The sequence below is a fragment of the Nycticebus coucang genome, chromosome 11 (assembly GCF_027406575.1).
Source record: "Nycticebus coucang isolate mNycCou1 chromosome 11, mNycCou1.pri, whole genome shotgun sequence".
NCBI classification, from domain to species: Eukaryota; Metazoa; Chordata; class Mammalia; order Primates; family Lorisidae; genus Nycticebus; species Nycticebus coucang.
Genome location: NC_069790.1, coordinates 41,429,869 through 41,447,878, shown reverse-complemented (window position 1 = coordinate 41,447,878; position 18,010 = coordinate 41,429,869). Strand labels below are relative to the sequence as shown.

At 39.1% G+C, this 18,010-nt stretch overlaps 1 protein-coding gene across 7 annotated transcripts in view; it reads left to right on the top strand.

Annotated features, from left to right (window-relative positions):
• Positions 1–641: 641 nt before the first annotated feature.
• The window catches only part of HDAC9 (histone deacetylase 9), a 1,013,994-nt gene continuing 996,625 nt past the window's right edge, over positions 642–18,010 (top strand). For 4 of the 7 annotated variants that reach the window (XM_053609490.1, XM_053609484.1, XM_053609483.1 and 1 more), the window contains exon 1: positions 735–1,023. The gene's annotated coding sequence lies outside the window, so the exon portion shown is untranslated. Of the gene's footprint in view, positions 1,024–1,802; positions 1,846–18,010 lie in introns of those variants that run through there. The other 3 variants (XM_053609487.1, XM_053609488.1, XM_053609475.1) reach the window with 2 other exon arrangements.

The following is an 18,010-nucleotide window of genomic DNA, read 5'->3' as shown; positions in this document are numbered from 1 at the left end:
TTTCTTTTAAAATTCTCTTGAATGATTCTTTAAGCTATCTGTGGGGACGTTCCAGGTACCGCGCCACAATGCTCCCTTGCTCCTCCTCAGAAGTCGCGGAGCTGCGGGCGGTCTGGCGCCGCGTGGTGCGCACCTGAGCGGCAGGGACTCCGGGAGCCGGGGCTGGAGGACCAGGCGCGGCCCGGCTTCTACCGCGCACCGTCCTGGGTCACGGCCGCGGGCTGCTGAGGGGCCGGCAGAAGGATCTTGCGCGCCGGCCGCCTGACCATCACCGCATGCCTCGCGCGGGCATGTTTTGCTTCAGAAACCCTAATCGTTTTAGGCTTCCCGGTCCTTCCCCTGGGACGAATCGCTGGTCCAGCCCCAAGTTCTCCTCCGCTCCACCCTAAGAGGCCTTCGCTGCCCTCCTGCCTCCCGCGCGTCCTTCCCCAAGCCTCGGCCGCGCGCCCAGGTGTCCCCGCACCCTCGTCCTCTCTGGCCCGCTTCTCCCCGCCCCGCGGTCTCCCCCGCCCGGGCCCGCACAGTGGCCGAGGGTCCTTCCTCCTTTTCCCACCCAGCCCCGCCCAGCCTCCGCCGAGCCGGGGCTCCCGGCCGAGCCTCTCCTCCCACCTCCGTCCCCCACACCCCTCCCCAAGAAGTGCTATTTTTAGCAAATCCTCAGCGCGCCGCCGCCCGCTCAGCTCGCAGCTCGCAACCGCCCGCTGCCGCCCTCCAGAGCTCCCCCCGCGCGGCGGCGGCGGCGGCGGCGGCAGCGGCGCGTCCCGCACATCGCGCAGCGAGCCTGCCCCGCCGCGCCCGCCGCTCTCGCCGCCGTCTCCTCCCCCGGCGCCTGCCGTGGCCGGTGAGTCCCTGCTGGAGGAGCAGCGGCGGTCCTCGAGTCAACTTTCAATCTCCTTTTTGCTTCCTGCCTCGCCATTCTCTTCTCCTCCTCGAAAGATGGCTGTTTGGAGAAGGGGGAGAAGTTAGGAGGTCGCCGGCGCGGGGCGAAGGAGGGCGCGACAGCCTCAGCGGGAGCGGGCGGAGGTGAGTGGCACCACGGCAGGCTTCCCAGCCAGTGCCGGGGAAAGCCCTGGGAATCGGGGGCCACCGGTCCTCCGGATGCGCCGCCGTAGTCCCTGTTCCGGCTCCCGGGGTTAACTGCATCTCCGTCCCGACTCGGATGCCACTTGCCTTGCATCTCGCCACGCAGATTGGTGGGTTTAAGGGAACGTTTGTCAGAAGTTGGGTGCTAGGTGATCTTTTTGGTGCAGACCCCGACATTTGGCTAGGCAGGTCGAGGTCAGTGGCATGATTTTTCCCCGCCCCCAAATCCACACCCGGCTGATGTTGGAGCTGAGCTGTGAATGAAAAGTTTGTACTGCCAACGTGTTGCTTGAGGGGAGCAGCCAGGCTTCCTGAGGGTACCGGAGAGGTTTCGTGGGCACTTCGGTTTCAAGTCTATACATCGGAACACTGGGTATTAAGAAAAGTTCAGGGTGCTGGGGGATGGGAGATAAGCAGTTTTTGGCTGTGGAAGGGGAATGATGCGTTTACTGAGGTAAACTGGTTAACTAAACGCCACCCGAGGGTGTGACAGTGAGCGCTAGAGGGAGCGGGGCCGGGGGCGTTCCCTGAGCGCCCGGCTGGCAGCGTTTGTTTGGCTTCGACGCCGTCGCCCACTGGTCCGCGGCGAGAGGTGCGGGTGTCAGGCCTGTGTGTGGTGTGACAGAGTGGGACCCAGCTGCCTCCAGATCCCAGGCGCGGTTGTCAGGGAGGTGGCCTGCGACGGGGCGCTGAGGATGCGGTTCCTGTGAGGTGGACTGGGAGAATTCTCTAGTGAGTCTCCTGTGCTCCCATTTCAGGAAGGTCTGTCGTGTGTTTTTTTTCTGCCGGGGAAGGTGTGTGTCCCGGTAGCATTTTTAAATTATGTGAGGAAATGAGATGTGTGTATCTCTCTCTCTCTCTCTCTCTTTCTCTTCTCTCTCTCTCTCTCTCTCTGTGTGTGTGTAAAATATGGGAGTAGGAAAAGACGGGCTTAAAAAGTTTCACTTCTACCAGAAAAGAAAATGAAGAGTTAATTTTTTTCTCTACGAATGGTGTAACAATGCTTATACAATTCAGTACTCGTAATGTGCTGAGATTGCTCATGAAGAGTAAGATTGAGGAATTACAAGCATTCGGAGCAGTCATGTTTTCAAATCTCGCAGGCATTATTGAAATCTAGGAAAAAGAGAGTAAATACTTACAGAAACTATGTTAAAGAAAACATAGTAGGAAGCAAAATCTTTTGGCATTTGAAAAGGTCTGGTTGTTATTTTCTGATGTCCCAGATATCTTTTTAATCCTATAATTAATAAGAATACAAGCTACGGTCAATAAATTAAAAATCCTCCTTAAAGGATATCTTTTGAACTTCTTTTTAGTACTTTGATATTTATTGTGGAAATTATTGTGATTGAAAATTTGTTGTTTAATGTATTTGCTTTTTACCACAGATATTTAGTACTCCTTTTAAACCAGTGTTCCAGTTTGGACCAATTTAATCCCCTGAACATCAAATTACTGACATTCATTCTGTAAACCATCTGTATTTAAAATGATTAATAGGAATACTGTATTTCTGAAAGAACGTAATTTGGTCAGTTGTAAAACTTGCTTGTAATTTATTCTTACCCATTTTGTTTGAATGGGGTATAATTCAGGAAGAGCAAAATTTCTTGGAATATGTTGCTTTCGTGTGGGTAAAAGCTAATGTATTCATGTATGTTTCAGCTATCAAATGGGTGCATGGATGGTGGGAATCCTGAGTCTGACCTTTGAAACATTGTCAGCCAGAGGGAGAGAGCTGCTTTCCCAGCTCTGCTCCTGAATTGATAATCTTCACTACAGAGTGGACATGATTAGATGCACATAAGGTTGTGCAGAAGGAAGTTAAGCATTGTAGATTAAGTACCAGATTATTGATAGGAGACAGTTTTATTTTTTTAATCTTGGTCTTCCTGTTTCTCTCCCTCTACAGTTCAGCCTATTGGGTTAGCCTTTATTGGAAAGTCACACTAATACTTAGACTAGAAAGTGTTTGGTGTACTAAACTGCCATCTTTTGTAAAAATAATGATGGCTCTTCTGAAATTAAAAGGTAGTTTTATCTATGGTTATAGGTTTTTATGACTGTTTTGTGACCAAATTAACTATGACCATTATTATAGTAGAATGAGTTGCTTTATGAAGTTGCTGTTACTCTGTATGAAAAATGAATTATTATATATGTTTAAGACAGAGATTAACTCTGTTTGAGGTTTTAGAGAATTTTAAATCTGAAGGCTGACTGACTAGATAAAAATCTGCTTAATTAATTAATTCAAATGACACCAGAATTCAAATTTTTATTAATGTCTGCATCTAGGTTTAAATAGCATTCGTTTCTTTTTATTAGAATTACTTCTTTTTTGAATTTGGTTAAATGTTACAACATATTATAATTTATACTCGCTCAGTGGGGAAGGTGTAGGCTATTCTTAAATAGAGATATGGAGAAATAGCTAACAAGGAGAGTCATTTGAGAAACATATGGACATCATAAAATCCTTCTGTATGTAGCATCTGTACCTTCTCATTAGTGAAATATTGTAGTTATGGACATTTTTTGTTATTACATCCAAATGTGGCTTTTTATTTTTGCTTCAATGGGTTTTTTTTTTGTTTGTTTAAAAATATAGTTTATATTAATGTTTAAGCTGATAGGGGCTTTTACGCTTGAAGCCTTTTTCTTTCGATAAAGATATCATACTTAATTTTCATTGCATACATATGTATCCACAGATACATACAGTTGCTTTCTAGCTTGTTGTTATAATTTTTACATTCCTTAATGATTCCTCAAAACAATTGAGAGATAGGTAGGATGACGTACTGTTTTCATTTAAGGAAGGAGGCAGAAGTATACCAATAGACCCAAGGTAACACAATAGTGAATCAGTGTGAAGCTGAGGATAGCATCTATATTTCCTGTATCTTAATTACAAGGGCAAGCTGCTCCTGTGGCTATCTTATGATAATTTCATAAATTTAAATATTCCTAGAGTTTTGTAACAGCTCATCTTTACATATGTGCAGATTGGATTTTCAATCAGTCAATGTAGTCATAAGGGAATGGGCCTTTACTATTGCCTATTGATGGGGAGGGAACCATGTACTGTAATAGCTAGTGCTAAAACAAAGAAACATTCACACAGTGTTCTGAGGGGTGCAATCAAGCTATAGCCCACATATTGCTCTGTCCCCACTGACCTTGCCTTATTGATGAACACTGCCCCTTTACTAATCAAATGCCCTTAAAGTTTGTTAGCATAGTGTTAAGCTTGAAGATCATCAGCCTCTGTGGCAAGAAAACTCAGAACCTGAGTTTTGGGAAGAGAAAGTATTGAGAGAGGATAGTAATGGAATTTCCACTCTAGAGCCCACCAGTATCTGAGGGATCATGTTCTGGGGGTCAAGACATTCTTTCTCTTATTAGCTCTACTTCTTTGTCTAACTTATAGATATCATAGTGAACAGAGGCTTAAGAAAATATCTAGTCATTTCTGTCCATGTAGACCTCATATCTGAATAAATCAGAGTTTAAAAAAAGAGAAAAAGGATAGTAACTTGTTCTGTTACATCATCCTGCCAAATCCTTTCTCCTCCAAACTTCACTAGAATTTTACAAGTTAATTGCCCACATGATTTTAGCAACCAAAGTGATAGACTTTTGATATTGGATTGTTACACCCAAAAGTGGAATATATTATCCAGGATGCAGAATAAAGCATTGTAATTTCATAGAAAATGGTAGTATGTAATCTTATGCAAGACATTTTGAATAGGAGACAGTAATAAGAGCTTTCTATTAAAAAAATACAGTAGAACCTCTGTAAGTTGATAACCTAAGGTACTGTAACAAGCTGGTCAACATACAGGAGGTGGTCAACATAAGGAACTGGGCCTATTATACCGATAGATACATGCAGTGCATGTACAGTCTATGAAAATAAGGTCAACTTAAGGAGGTGGTCAATGTAGGGAGGTGGTCAACTGTGGAGATTCTATTGTATATGTACATATTACTGTCCCTTTCCCTAAATGTATGGTTTATGGGAGCTCATCCAAATCATTTTAAATGTGGAGTACTGAAAAGTTGAAGTATGATTTCCAGTTTACTGTAAGGAATTCTGTTTAGAACTTTAAAGTGAGGAAAACTTCTATCTACTTGTTGCTACACCAGAGAGAGTACAGCATGCTGTTGGTGAGATTGAGGATAATTCAGGTTGCTGGAAATGGTATATTCTACCCATTTCTCCCAAAGCTGTGATGAGGAGCTGGGTATGGACTGGTTTAGTTTGAGTGGCATAGTGACGACTGAGATTTGAAACAGCTACTGAAAGGAGGGTAAGATTTGAATAGATTGTGTGTCACTCGGGGTATTCAGTAGCAAGTCATGAAAACTCATTTTACTTACTTTAAGCATTTAGAGATAAATATTAATACTTAGTATTAATATTTAGAGTTAAATATTAATACTTTGCCAATGATCATTCAGCTAGGGGTTACATTAGGATTTGAATCCAAGTCTGATTCCAAAGCCCACAGTCTTGTAATATGCATCTCATACTCATAATGACTATATATATTAGAAGATGTTGACTATATCTTTTTCTATTGTTGTGTAACACATTGCCACAAATTTAGCAACTTAGCACGCTGTCATCATCTAACACTTTCATTGCTCAGGAGTCCATGCATAGCTCAACTGGTCCTCTGCTGAGAGATCTTGTCGTGTGTTAGTCAGGGTTGCAGTATCATCAGAGGATCAACTGGGAAAAGATCCACTTCCAAGCTCCTTTCTATTGTTGGCAGAATTTACCTCCTTGTGGTGTTAGCACTGAAGCCTCCATTTTCTTGCTGCCTGTCAGAGAGAGGTCAACCTCAGCTGTTAGAGGCCACCTGCTATTTTTTGCCAGGTGACCCACAAGTATTCTTATACCATGGCAGCTTTCTTTTTCAAAGCCAGCAAGGAAGTCGTACTCTAGTCTGATAAGATAGAGACTTATATGACATAAGAATGGGAGTGACATCAGACTATACAAGGGTATTAACTCTCTGAAGGTCAACTTATGATATGTGCACCACATTGACTAGCTCATAGAATCTCTGGTAGAGTCAGATGACTTAGCTTAGAAGCCACTCAGTCAGAAACAAGACTCCAAATCCCTTTGCAGAATTGATCCTGTGAGATACCTTTACAGTCACTGCTGGCACACCAGCTTCCATAGTGGAAGGTGAGCTCTGTCTTATAGACGCTTCCCCATTTGCGATAATGGAGTCTCATTGTTCATAGCCAAAAAGGATGACAGGTGCCCACTGCTGAGGGAAATAAGAAGGAAAAATATGAGCAAATGATAGCTTAATGAATTGGTTTTGACCAGGATGGGAATGATAACCATGTGAAGATAAGATTGAATTGAAAAATGTACAACTCCAGGGGAGGAAAGCTGCTTCAGGATTTAGGAGAATGATGGTAGTGGATCCCTATCTAGAAATGGTAGTGGTAAGAAAGAAGAAGAAGCCTCTTAAGTGAATCACTAGTACGTACATTAGTCTGAGAATTGACTTAATCCCTAATGTATGCCACATGCAAAAGACTTGTAAGGGACTGATTCCACTAATCCTTGTAGTACTGCATTTTGGAGGCCTGCAGCCTGGCCTCCCCTTGTTTTATAGGGAGTGGACAGAGGCAAGGACCCACTGCAGATCCTCTGTGCTGCATCTGTGGCTCCAGAGACTATGGGGTGCTATGTAGGGGCTCAGAGAGGGGTCTTTTGAACATAGCCTATCCTCTAAAAAGCACTTTGTAGGAATGATTTAATGTATTTATTCTGTATCTCAAACTCAGGCAGTTTAGTTCCTGTTTCCCTAATTCTACCTCCCTTATCTCTCCTCTCCACCTAAGGTATATGGAAACTTTGAAAGGTTAAATATTAATACTTTGCCAATGATCATTCAGCTAGGAATTACCTTAGGATTTGAATCCAGGTCTGATTCCAAAGCCCACAGTCTTGTAATATGCATCTCATACTCATAAACTGTAAACGAAACTTCCAGGGTGAAAGCTGGATTTTTCACATTGGAGTGAATATCAGTGCTACCATTGCTCTTGGGCTCCTTCATTCACCTTGAAAGAAAAGGATACTGAAAGGTGAGGGTTAAAGAAAGGAGTGAGAGAGTGTGCTGTATCATGCCTTCTTTTATTGTCCCAGCAGGAAGGACACATTATAGGTCTCTCTTAGATCTAAAAGTAAGAAAGGGAAGTGAAAGCTGTGCATTTTTATTTCTACTTATCATTTTGGTTAAAATCAAAAGCTCTGTGTCTCCTTTCTCTCCTATATGTAGATTTCTACTATTAAATCAGGAAACATGATGAATCCTCATTGCGTCTCTGGCGATGGGGTTCTTTCTATAGCTTTTTTAGTAGATGCCACTGTTTTGATCTTGTAAAGTCTATTGAGACATTCTTCCTTTTGTTCTTTTATTACTGAGTCCCTCTTTCTACTCTGTGGTGCCTCTGTATTCTATTCATAGACAGTCTACTTTTTTCTTCTGTTTTATGTACTCAAATCTCTTCTCTAAATGGATCTAGTTCCATTGATCAAAATCATTGGCCCAGATCCCCTTGCTGCTCCATTGTAAAATATAAACTCAGTGTGGGACCCAGAAAGTCTCTTCTATTTTCTGTTAATTTTACTGAGTTGTACTCTACATCTCAGCACAGTATGAGAAAGCCTTTAAGACTTCCCTGGGTATCTGATTGAAAATTTAAACTGAATACCTTAAGAAAGCACTCTGATCGGGTTGTATTAAATCTGGTCCATAGCTATGGACCACTCCACTGTGGCCAGGAAGATGGAATATTCTGGTTGCTACTTCAGGGTCTACGTGTCTACCCTTCTGAAATAGTATAGAATGAAAAGAGGGAAATTATGAGCCACCCCCAGCCTGATTGGGGTACACTATAATAATCTATTCCAGAGCACACTGCAGTTCAGGAAATCTTGAAATAAACTTATTTCTTCATATAGGTTTTAGTTTTCCTAAACCAGCTTAGGCCAGATTTGACTTTAAAAGCCCAAACTCCTTAGTATGACACCAGTTCTTTCGTAGTCTGGACGTCGCCTATCTTTTTTACCTTTACGTTTTTTTTTTTTTTTTTTAATGAGACAGAGTCTTACTCTGTTGTCCCTGACTAGTATGATGGCATCATAGCTCACAGTAACCTCAAACTTCTGGGTCGAGCTATACTCTTGCCTCGGCATCTTAAGTAGCTGAGACCACAGATGCTTACCACAACTTCTGGCTAATTTTTTTTCTTTTTAGTAGAAACGGGATCTTGCCCTTGCTTAGGCTTGTCTTGAACTCTTGAGCTCAAGCAATTGACATGCTTCCATACATTTTAAACTGTTGCTACTTCCTGCTTTGCATCCAGTAAGTCTTTAAGGATTTAAGTACTAAGTCGGAGCTACTCAAGTGGCTTAGATTTTAGATAAGTGGGTATGGCTAGCCTGAGAATAAATCAGCAAGAAAGAAAAGTTAAGATGAAAGAAAGAGTGGGAGAGAAAATAAGAACAGCATTTTAGTTTTTTAGTTCCCATACCTAGTCACTCTCAAGTTTGGTTCTATCACCAATTTTGCTGGAGTTATGTTATATGAGCAATAAGCTATCTATCAACTGATAGATCTCTTGCTATCTGTCTCTTGCAATTGAAAGAGAACTACATTTTACAGGTTTCTATCATGATCATCTTAGCCAAGATCAGATTTTCATTCCACTAGGGTTCCATTCAGAGTGGGCTCACTAGGAAGCTGTACCTTACCTGCTCTTTTTGCACTAGGCCCAGTGTATGTCCCACTTCTTTAGTGATGCTCTTCTGATTATTGCAGCTCACCACGATCTTTCTCTCTCTCTAAATTCCTGCAGTAGTTTAGGGTTATGGCTGTGTTTTTACAGGATTACAAATTGAGTTCTAGTACTAACTGAGAAAATAAAATGGAAAGCTACTATAATAGTGAAGTCTTTAAAAGGAATTTTCATTTTATTAACCAGAATAGCATCTTTATACTTTTGAAATGTAGCAGTATATTTAAATATAGAGAAGGATTTACATATGTATTTGTGGTCTCTTGTCAATTACTCTGTGGGCCCTCTAGAGAACAGTGGCTCCCCATGCCTAGATGGAAAGAGGGGCAGAGAAGATTTGGCTTACTAATGGGCACCATCTCCAGATTAAACATCACAGGAAGAATGGACTATTTTGGCTAGGACTACTGGTCTGTACAGTGTGAACTTATTTTTATTAAACATTATTCTTAAGTATGTAGGAACATAAAAGATAAACACTTTGGCCTATAGATTTTATAAATTATAAAACTGAAACCAATGAGAAAATGTCAAATATAAATAACAGAACTGATGAAATTAAAAGAAACAACATTGAATTATGTGGCAAATGATGCTGGATTGTTGAAATTACATTGCCAGTTTTGGGTTTGAGAGTATAAAGATGTCGCCTCAGATTCTGTCCTATTTAATTTGTTTCTACATTTTATATCAATCTAATATAGAAAATGTCTTTTTAAAAGTGGATTAAAAACAAATATTAACTTCAAGGCTTTGTTTGCTGGTTCAGTGTAATCAGACTTTGTACATGACCAAAATTTTACCAGTAAATAGTTCTTAAATGTCAGTTTTAATGAGATATCACCAAGGAAGTCTATAACATCTTTTTGTTCTCTTGAGAATGTGATTAGCATTGTGGAGTTATTGAATTCTAAATCAAATGTGTAAGCCGTATCCAAAGATTGCTGAAATGAAGAACAGATTGTGTAGAAACTACACAGAGATAGGATGCGTGCATTATCTTCTTGCTCAACATGATGATTTTAACCAGTATAGTGCAGGTGCTCTTGGATGCCTGTCCTACCATGTGTTCTGCAATGATTCAATTCATCCTCACCTTCCTCCTGACCAGGATTTATTTGTTTAGCAAACTGGTTATTATTTGGCCTTTACTTAGTACATGCATGATTGAAAACACCAACGGCAAAAAGAATGAAAATTTGGTGGTAATATTTATTTAGTTTTAAAATACTTATTCAGAAGTCAGAATGAATGAATAAATAAATATGTATATTTAAATTATTATACCAATTAAATAGCACAATGGAAAAAAAATAATTCCACATCAAACTCATGGATCTCAGTTTGAAGTATACAGTTGCAAATGTTAATTTTACATCTTACTCAATGTTATATGGTGTTATGAGATTGTAAGTTCCTTAAGGACAGATTTTACATGCTTATTTTTTTTTGTTTCCTTCTATAGTACATTTCTTGTAGTTGGTGCCTAGTAAGTGTTTGCTGATCAACCTATTATTTTTATTTTGTTATTTCCTATTATATTGTGATCTACATGAGGGCAGGGACTATTTTGTTTTATTCTGTGGTCTCTGAATTTTTAGCACTGCAGCTCTCACATGAGAAATACTCAATGAATGTTCTGAATGAAAGGATAGATGACTGTTGGCTTTGTGTGTGTTCTTTTATGTCTCATCTCTCATATGTCTCAACTGCTGCTTCTAACAGTTATTTTACATAAGTGCTGTCCAGTAGAACTTTCTGTGATGATGGAAATATCTACATCTGTGCTCTCCAATATTATAGCTACTATGCACATGTGGCTTTTTGTGTAGTTGAAATTTAGGGTTTTTTATTTTATTTTTTTTTTTAATGCCCACTCTCAGTGAACCATGGCGTCTCCAGCATGACCTCCCCATAGAACCAGGCTCCTGTGTGCTTTGAACTTCTTTTGAAAATAATTTAATTAATGATAAAATTTTCACGGCACACCTAAGATCTTCTCACAGCACACCTGTAGTTGAAATTTAGTTAGTGCATCCAAGGGCCTGAGTTTACTTTTATTTAAATTATTAAATAGTCACATGAGGCTAATGAGCAGCATAGGTTCAGATGATAAAACCTTCATTCTCAGAATCATTTGCTCACATATCAAACATTACTATATTTTTTGGTTGTAATAAGATGTTGTTATTGGATGGAGTGAATTATGTCACTTTAAAAACAGGGCACTACATTCTACCAGGCTGGTTTCATTCTTTTCCTAAATGCTCAGCAACACTTGTTATTGCTTTACTTACACCACCATTTGGTGTTTCATCATTTCTTTATCAGGTTAGAGACCCTACACCTACCACTTTACTGTAAATTTCATATATACTTTTGTCTTTTTTTCTTTTTAATGGCTCAGGTTTCCTTGCATTTGTTATTTTGTTTTAATACTTTTCATTCCTAATAAGCCATTTAAACGTGGGTTATTTATATTATTATTATTATCTTTAGACACAGGGTCTTACTCTGTTGCCTAAGCTAGAGTGCAGTGGCCTGATCATAGCTTGCTGTAACCTTGAAAACCTGAGCTGAAGTGATATTCCCACCTCAGCCTCCTAAGTACCTAAAATTATAGGTGCATGCCACTATGCCTGGCTTATTGTTAAATTTTTTATAGATAGAGGGTTTTGCTATGTTGCCTAGGCTGCTCTTGAACTCCTGGACTCCCACCTCAGCCTCCCAAAGTCCTGGGATTACAGACATGAGCCACGACACGCAGCCTGAATTATTATTATTATTATTATTATTATTAATACTACTATCATTGTTAAAATTTCTGGTGTTTGTGCTACGCTAGCACATTCTGATATTGTACGCTAATGTCTGCTGATATTCTGGACAGATTTCAAATTTCTTATATTATTAAAAATGTCTTTGAATATTCCTTTTCTCCTATTTATTTCTTTACCTTTCCCTTTTACCCTTTCTGGAACAGGAGAATGAAGCAACATCAGATGCATTTGAACATATATGAACCCAATTCTTACATAAGCTGTAATCCCATGATGACAAATTTCACAGCTGTTACCAAAATTTATGAAATTAATACTACAGGACTGATCATTTAGAAAGGCAGGAATTAGTTCTTGCATGTGGCTGAGGGTCTTTTTTTTTTTTTGAGGCAGAGTCTCAAGCTGTTGCCCTGGGTAGAGTGCTGTGGCGTCACAGCTCACAGCAACCTCAAACTCTTAGGCTTAAGTGAGTCTCTTGCCTCAGCCTCCCAAGTAGATGCGACTATAGGTGCTGGCCACAATGCCCGGCTATTTTTTGGGTACAGTTGTCATTGTCATTTGGCAGGCCCGAGCTGGATTCAAACCTGCCAGCTCTGGTGTATGTGGCTGGCACCCTAGCTGCTTGAGCTATAGGCGCCGAGCCTGGCTGAGATGTTTTATGCAACTTGTAGGTGTGCTAGAGCAAGACTTAGATTACAGTCTATCACATAAATTGAAACTCTGTATTTGGTATATTCACTTATATTGTCTCATTTAATTTTTACAAGAATATTAAATATAGTAATGATTGTAGAGCCTAACTATAGCAAATAAATTGAAGTCAGATCTGCTGATGAACAGAAATATAATACTTTAGAATTTTTCATTTATTTTATATTCACTGCTGGAGATTAAATAGTTGTCTTGTGTGGCAGAATCTGAATACATAGACTTCAGAATGGAAGCTTGCTTTTTGTTCATTCATAAGTCTGGCTTAGTAGTTTTCAAACTTGAGTGTGCATCACTGTTTCTGTTCAGGGTGATATGTATAAAAGACTGTTATCTTTATTTTATGGATAAGTAATTTTGTAAGGCAATATTGCCTATACTGGATATTCATCTTGGAGCCTACCTTTCCCTCATTATCCCAAGGATGCATCTCCTCTGCATTTCTCTATTTCCACTTTCATTCCAGCACGTGGCCACTGATTGAGAAAATTTGTAGATATGCTCTTGAATAGGTTTTACAAATAGGAGAAAAATTCTTGAGCAATATATAAGATTTTATACTTGTAAGTCCCCAGTTGTGCTCTGACTTTATTGTTGTTTTTATAGGGCTTTTGATGCTGAGAAGTTAGCACTGCTTTGTTATCCCTTCTCCCTAACCCTCTCTATAAAAATTCTTCTAAAAACGCCAATGATGTGAATTATACATTATATTCATTTTTTGGCAGGCTGGGGAAACAAATAAGGGAACTTTATTTTGTAATTTGTGCCATATTTTTAAATCTTCTACTTACATATTTGACTCGATTTTTAAAGTTACCTATAATTAAAATAAAATTAGGTGAGTTTAGTATTACAATAAAACAATAGTTGTTTGCATTTATTTATAAAGTTCAACAAGCCTAAACTTGTGTGCTAACTTTTTTACTAACAAGAACATCCTTTTAGATTTACTACTTTTTCTCTGTGAAAACAAATATAATAATTTGAACTTATATTTTCAAACGTATAATGCTAGGACTACTCAAACCAAATCAGAAAGTGTAGGGCAAATGGAATGCTTTTTCAGAATAATGGCTACAGTTTTAATTTTACTAGACTAGCATATATAAATTTATAATTTTCAAGTAACTATTGAAACACATTGAAATTTATTTCATTCTTTATTCTGTTTTTCTTACATAGATATAACACCTCTCTATTGCTATTTTTGTTAAACCAGTAAATAATCATTTAAAGAGATTTACATAATAGAAAAATCTTTTTTTTTTATTAAATCATAGCTGTGCACATTAATGTGATCAAGGGGCACCATGCACTGGTTTTATAGACCATTTGACACATTTTCATCACACTGGTTCATATAGCCTTTCTGGCATTTTCTTAGTTATTGTGCCAAGACATTTACATTCTACATTTACTAAGTTTCACATATACCCTTGTAAGATGCACTGCAGGTGTAATGCCACCAATCACCCTCCTTCTGCACACCTCCCCCCTCCCTCCCCTCCCTTTCTCCCTTCCCGCTATTCTTAGGTTATAACTGGGTTATAGCTTTCATGTGAAAGCCATAAATTAGTTTCATAGTAGGGCTGAATACATTGGATACTTTTTCTTCCATTCTTGAGATACTTTACTAAGAAGAATATGTTCCAGCTCCATCATGTAAACATGAAAGAGGTAAAGTCTCCATCTTTCTATAAGGCTGCATAATATTCCATGGTATACATATACCACTATTTATTAATCCATTCGTAGATCGATGGGCACTTGGGCTTTTCCCATGACTTAGCAATTATGAATTGGGCTGCAATAAACATTCTGGTACAAATATCTTTGTTATGATATGATTTTTGGTCTTCTGGGTATATGCCTAGTACAGGAATTATAGGATTGAATGGGAGATCTATTTTTTAGATCTCTAAGTGTTCTCCAAACATCTTTCCAAAAGGAATGTATTAATTTGCATTCCCACCAGCAGTGTAGAAGTGTTCCCTTTTCTCCACATCCACGCCAACATCTCTGGTCTTGGGATTTTGTGATATGGGCTAATCTTACTGGAGTTAGATGATATCTCAAAGTAGTTTTGATTTGCATTTCTCTGATGATTAAAGATGATGAGCATTTTTTCATATGTCTGTAGGCTGTGTACCTGTCTTCTTCAGAGAAGTTTCTCTTCAAGTCCCTTGCCCAGCCTGCAAAGGGATCACTTGTTCTTTTTTTGCTTATACGTTTGCGTTCTCTGTGAATTCTGGTTATTAAACCTTTGTCGGAGGCATAACCTGCAAATATCTTCTCCCATTCTGACGGCTGTTTGCTTGCTTTACTTACTGTGTTCTTGGCTGTGCAGAAGCTTTTTAGTTTGATCAAGTCCCAGTAGTGTATTTTTGAAGCTGCTTCAATTGCCTGGGGAGTCCTCTTCATAAAATACTCGCCCAGACTGATTTCTTCAAGGGTTTTCCCTGCACTCTCTTCTAGTATTTTTATAGTTTCATGTCTTAAGTTTAAATCTTTAATCCAGTGAGAGTCTATCTTAGTTAATGGTGAAAGGTGTGGGTCCAGTTTCAGTCTTCTACAGGTTGCCAGCCAGTTCACCCAGCACCATTTGTTAAATAGGGAATCTTTTCCCCACTGAATGTTTTTAATTGGCTTGTCAAAGATTAAATAATGGTAAGTAGCTGGATTCATCTCTTGGTTCTCTATTCTGTTCCAGACATCTACTTCTCTGTTTTTGTGCCAGTACCATGCTGTTTTGATCACTATCGATTTGTAGTATAGTCTGAGGTCTGGTAGCATGATTCCTCCTGCTTTGTTTTTATTTCTGAGTAATGTCTTGGCTATTCCAGGTTTTTTCTGATTCCATATAAAATGAAGTATTGTTTTTTCAAGATCTTTAAAGTATGACAGTGTAGCTTTAATAGGGATTGCATTAAAATTGTATATTGCTTTGGGTAGTATGGACATTTTAACAATGTTGATTCTTCCCAGTCATGAGCATGGTATGTTTTTCCATTTGTTAACATTTTCAGCTATTTCTTTTCTTAGAGTTTCATAATTCTTTTTATAGAGATCTTTCACATCCTTTGTTAGATAAACTCCCAAATATTTCATCTTCTTTGGCACTACTGTGAATGGAATAGAGTCCTTAACTGTTTTTTCATCTTGACAATTGTTGGTATATATAAAGGCTACAGATTTATGAATGTTGATTTTATAACCTGAGACGCTGCTATATTCCTTGATCACTTCTAAGAGTTTTGCAGTAGAATCCCTGGTGTTTTCCAGATATACAATCATATCATTTGTGAAGAGTGAAAGTTTGATCTCTTTTGACCCTATATGGATACCCTTGATCGCCTTTTCTTCCCTAATTGTGATGGCTAAAACTTCCATTACAATGTTAAAGAGCAGTGGAGACAATGGGCAGCTTTGTCTGATTCCTGATCTGAGTGGAAATGATTTCAATTTAACTCCATTCAATACGATATTGGCTGTTGGTTTGCTGTAGTTGGCCTCTATCAGTTTAGAAAAATATTTTTTATTTAGTTGAGTAGTTCCCATTTTCATGCTCTTCATTCTTTTGTCTGTATCCAGATTTCCCTCTGGAATTATTTTTCTTCTTCTTGAAGGACCTCCCTTAAATATTCCTTGTGGCATTGATACTGGAATTTCGCTCTTCAGTAGGTTCTTGGTCTTGGTGATTCGAAGAATGAATCCGCGGATCACAGATCAGTGGTAAGACAGGATTTATTTACAGAAAAGAATACAGAAGTGCCAGAGCTCTTGGCAGAGAGAGAAAACCCAGACGAGTTCTCTGTCTGTCTGTCTGTCTCTAGGCTCTTTGTCTTGGGGTATATATAGTCGCATGGGGCCCTCAGTAGTTACATTTAGCAGGGCTTGGTAGTTAACATTTAGCTGGTCTGAGACATCATGTCTAGGACACGTCTGGATCATGTTTGGAACAATGGTGTCTGGGCTTCGATAGTTACATTTAGCGGGGCTTGGTAGTTACATTAAGCTACATTAAGCACATGGGTGTCTGGGACATCCTGTCTGGGACATGTCTGGGTCATGTCTGAGACAATGTGTCTGGGACATGTCTGGGTCGTGCCTGGGTTGCAAATGAATGGCTTTCATTCCCAGGCCTAGGAATGGGGCCCTTCTGCCTACCCTCCAGCCCAGCTGGTTCCGCTGCTTGCTGTCACCGCACCAAACTGCCAAGGCAGAGGCAGCCTGTCCGCGTCCCCCAGCTTCAGGAGCTGGCTGACTTGTTCTGTATCAGCATAGGTCCACTGGTGAGGAGTCCTTTCAGCTTTCATATTGCCAAAAGTACTTTATTTAAACTCATTTTTGTTGGATATGAAATTTTAGATTGATTTTTTTAATTTTAATATTCTTCTGTTGACTCACTTGCATTGGTTTTTATGAGAAATCTGTGTCAACCTTATTTATTTACTTATCTTTTTATTTATAGATTAAAAAAATGACATTTTCTCTTTATCAGTGTGTTTAAACAATTTGATTGTGATGTGTTTTGTTGTAGCTTTCTATAAATTTCCTGTGCTTTGGGTTTATTGAGAATCTTGGACTTGAAAATTTATAGTTCCCATTAAATTTGGACACAAAATTAGTAATTATTTCTTTAATATTTTTAGAGTTCCCTCCTCTCTTTTCTCTTCTTCAGGGACTCTGGTTGCATGTATGTTAGGATCACTAATGCTCTGTTTATGTATTTCTTTTTTTTTTTTTTCTCTGTATATTATATTTTGGGTAGTTTCTGTTGCTATATCTTTAAGTTCACTAGCAGTAATCACATTTAGGGTGTTTTTCATCTCACACATTGCAGTTTTTCATCTCTTGAAGTTCAGTATTTAAAAATCTTCCATGTCTCTATTTCAATTTTTTAATATACAGAGAAGATCTGTAATAACTTTTAATGACCTTGTTTGCAAAATCTAATGTCTTTTTCAGTCCTTGGTAAATTTTGTTTGATTTTTTTTTTTTTTTTGCTTGTGGTGGGTTATCGTTTTCTACTTCTTTGCCTAGTAGTTTTTGATGGATACCAGGCATTGTGAATTTTACTTTGTAGGGTGCTAGATATTTTTACATTCCTGTAAATCTTCTTGAACTCTTTTTTCTTGTTTTTGAGACGAGTTTCTGAGCACTCTACCCAACACACCAGAATATGTGTGTTGTGCTGTGTTATGAAATTTTCTGGTCTGGCTGATGGGAATAAGGCACAACTCTCAGCCTTATGTGAGTTCTAGGTACTTACTGTGCCCGCTAATTCTTTCAAGTGGTTATTTTCCTGATGTTGGGTTGTTTTCTCACATGCTCATCAGTACTCTGCTGAATATCCAAAAAGGATCATCTGCAGATCTTTGGAGATTTCTCTGTGTTCAGCTTACCTTCCTTTAATATGCTGTCCTGTGATTTCTAGTTGCCCTGATATCCCTTGTTTCTCAGATTTATCTCCTTAGTTATGGGATTATGTTAGGTGGTGCTTAAGTTTTCCTTTCCTCAGCCATGATCTGGAAGTTGGGATAGTCAGAGGGCTTATGTTGTCAGTTTCTTACTTCTTAAGAGTTCACCAAATG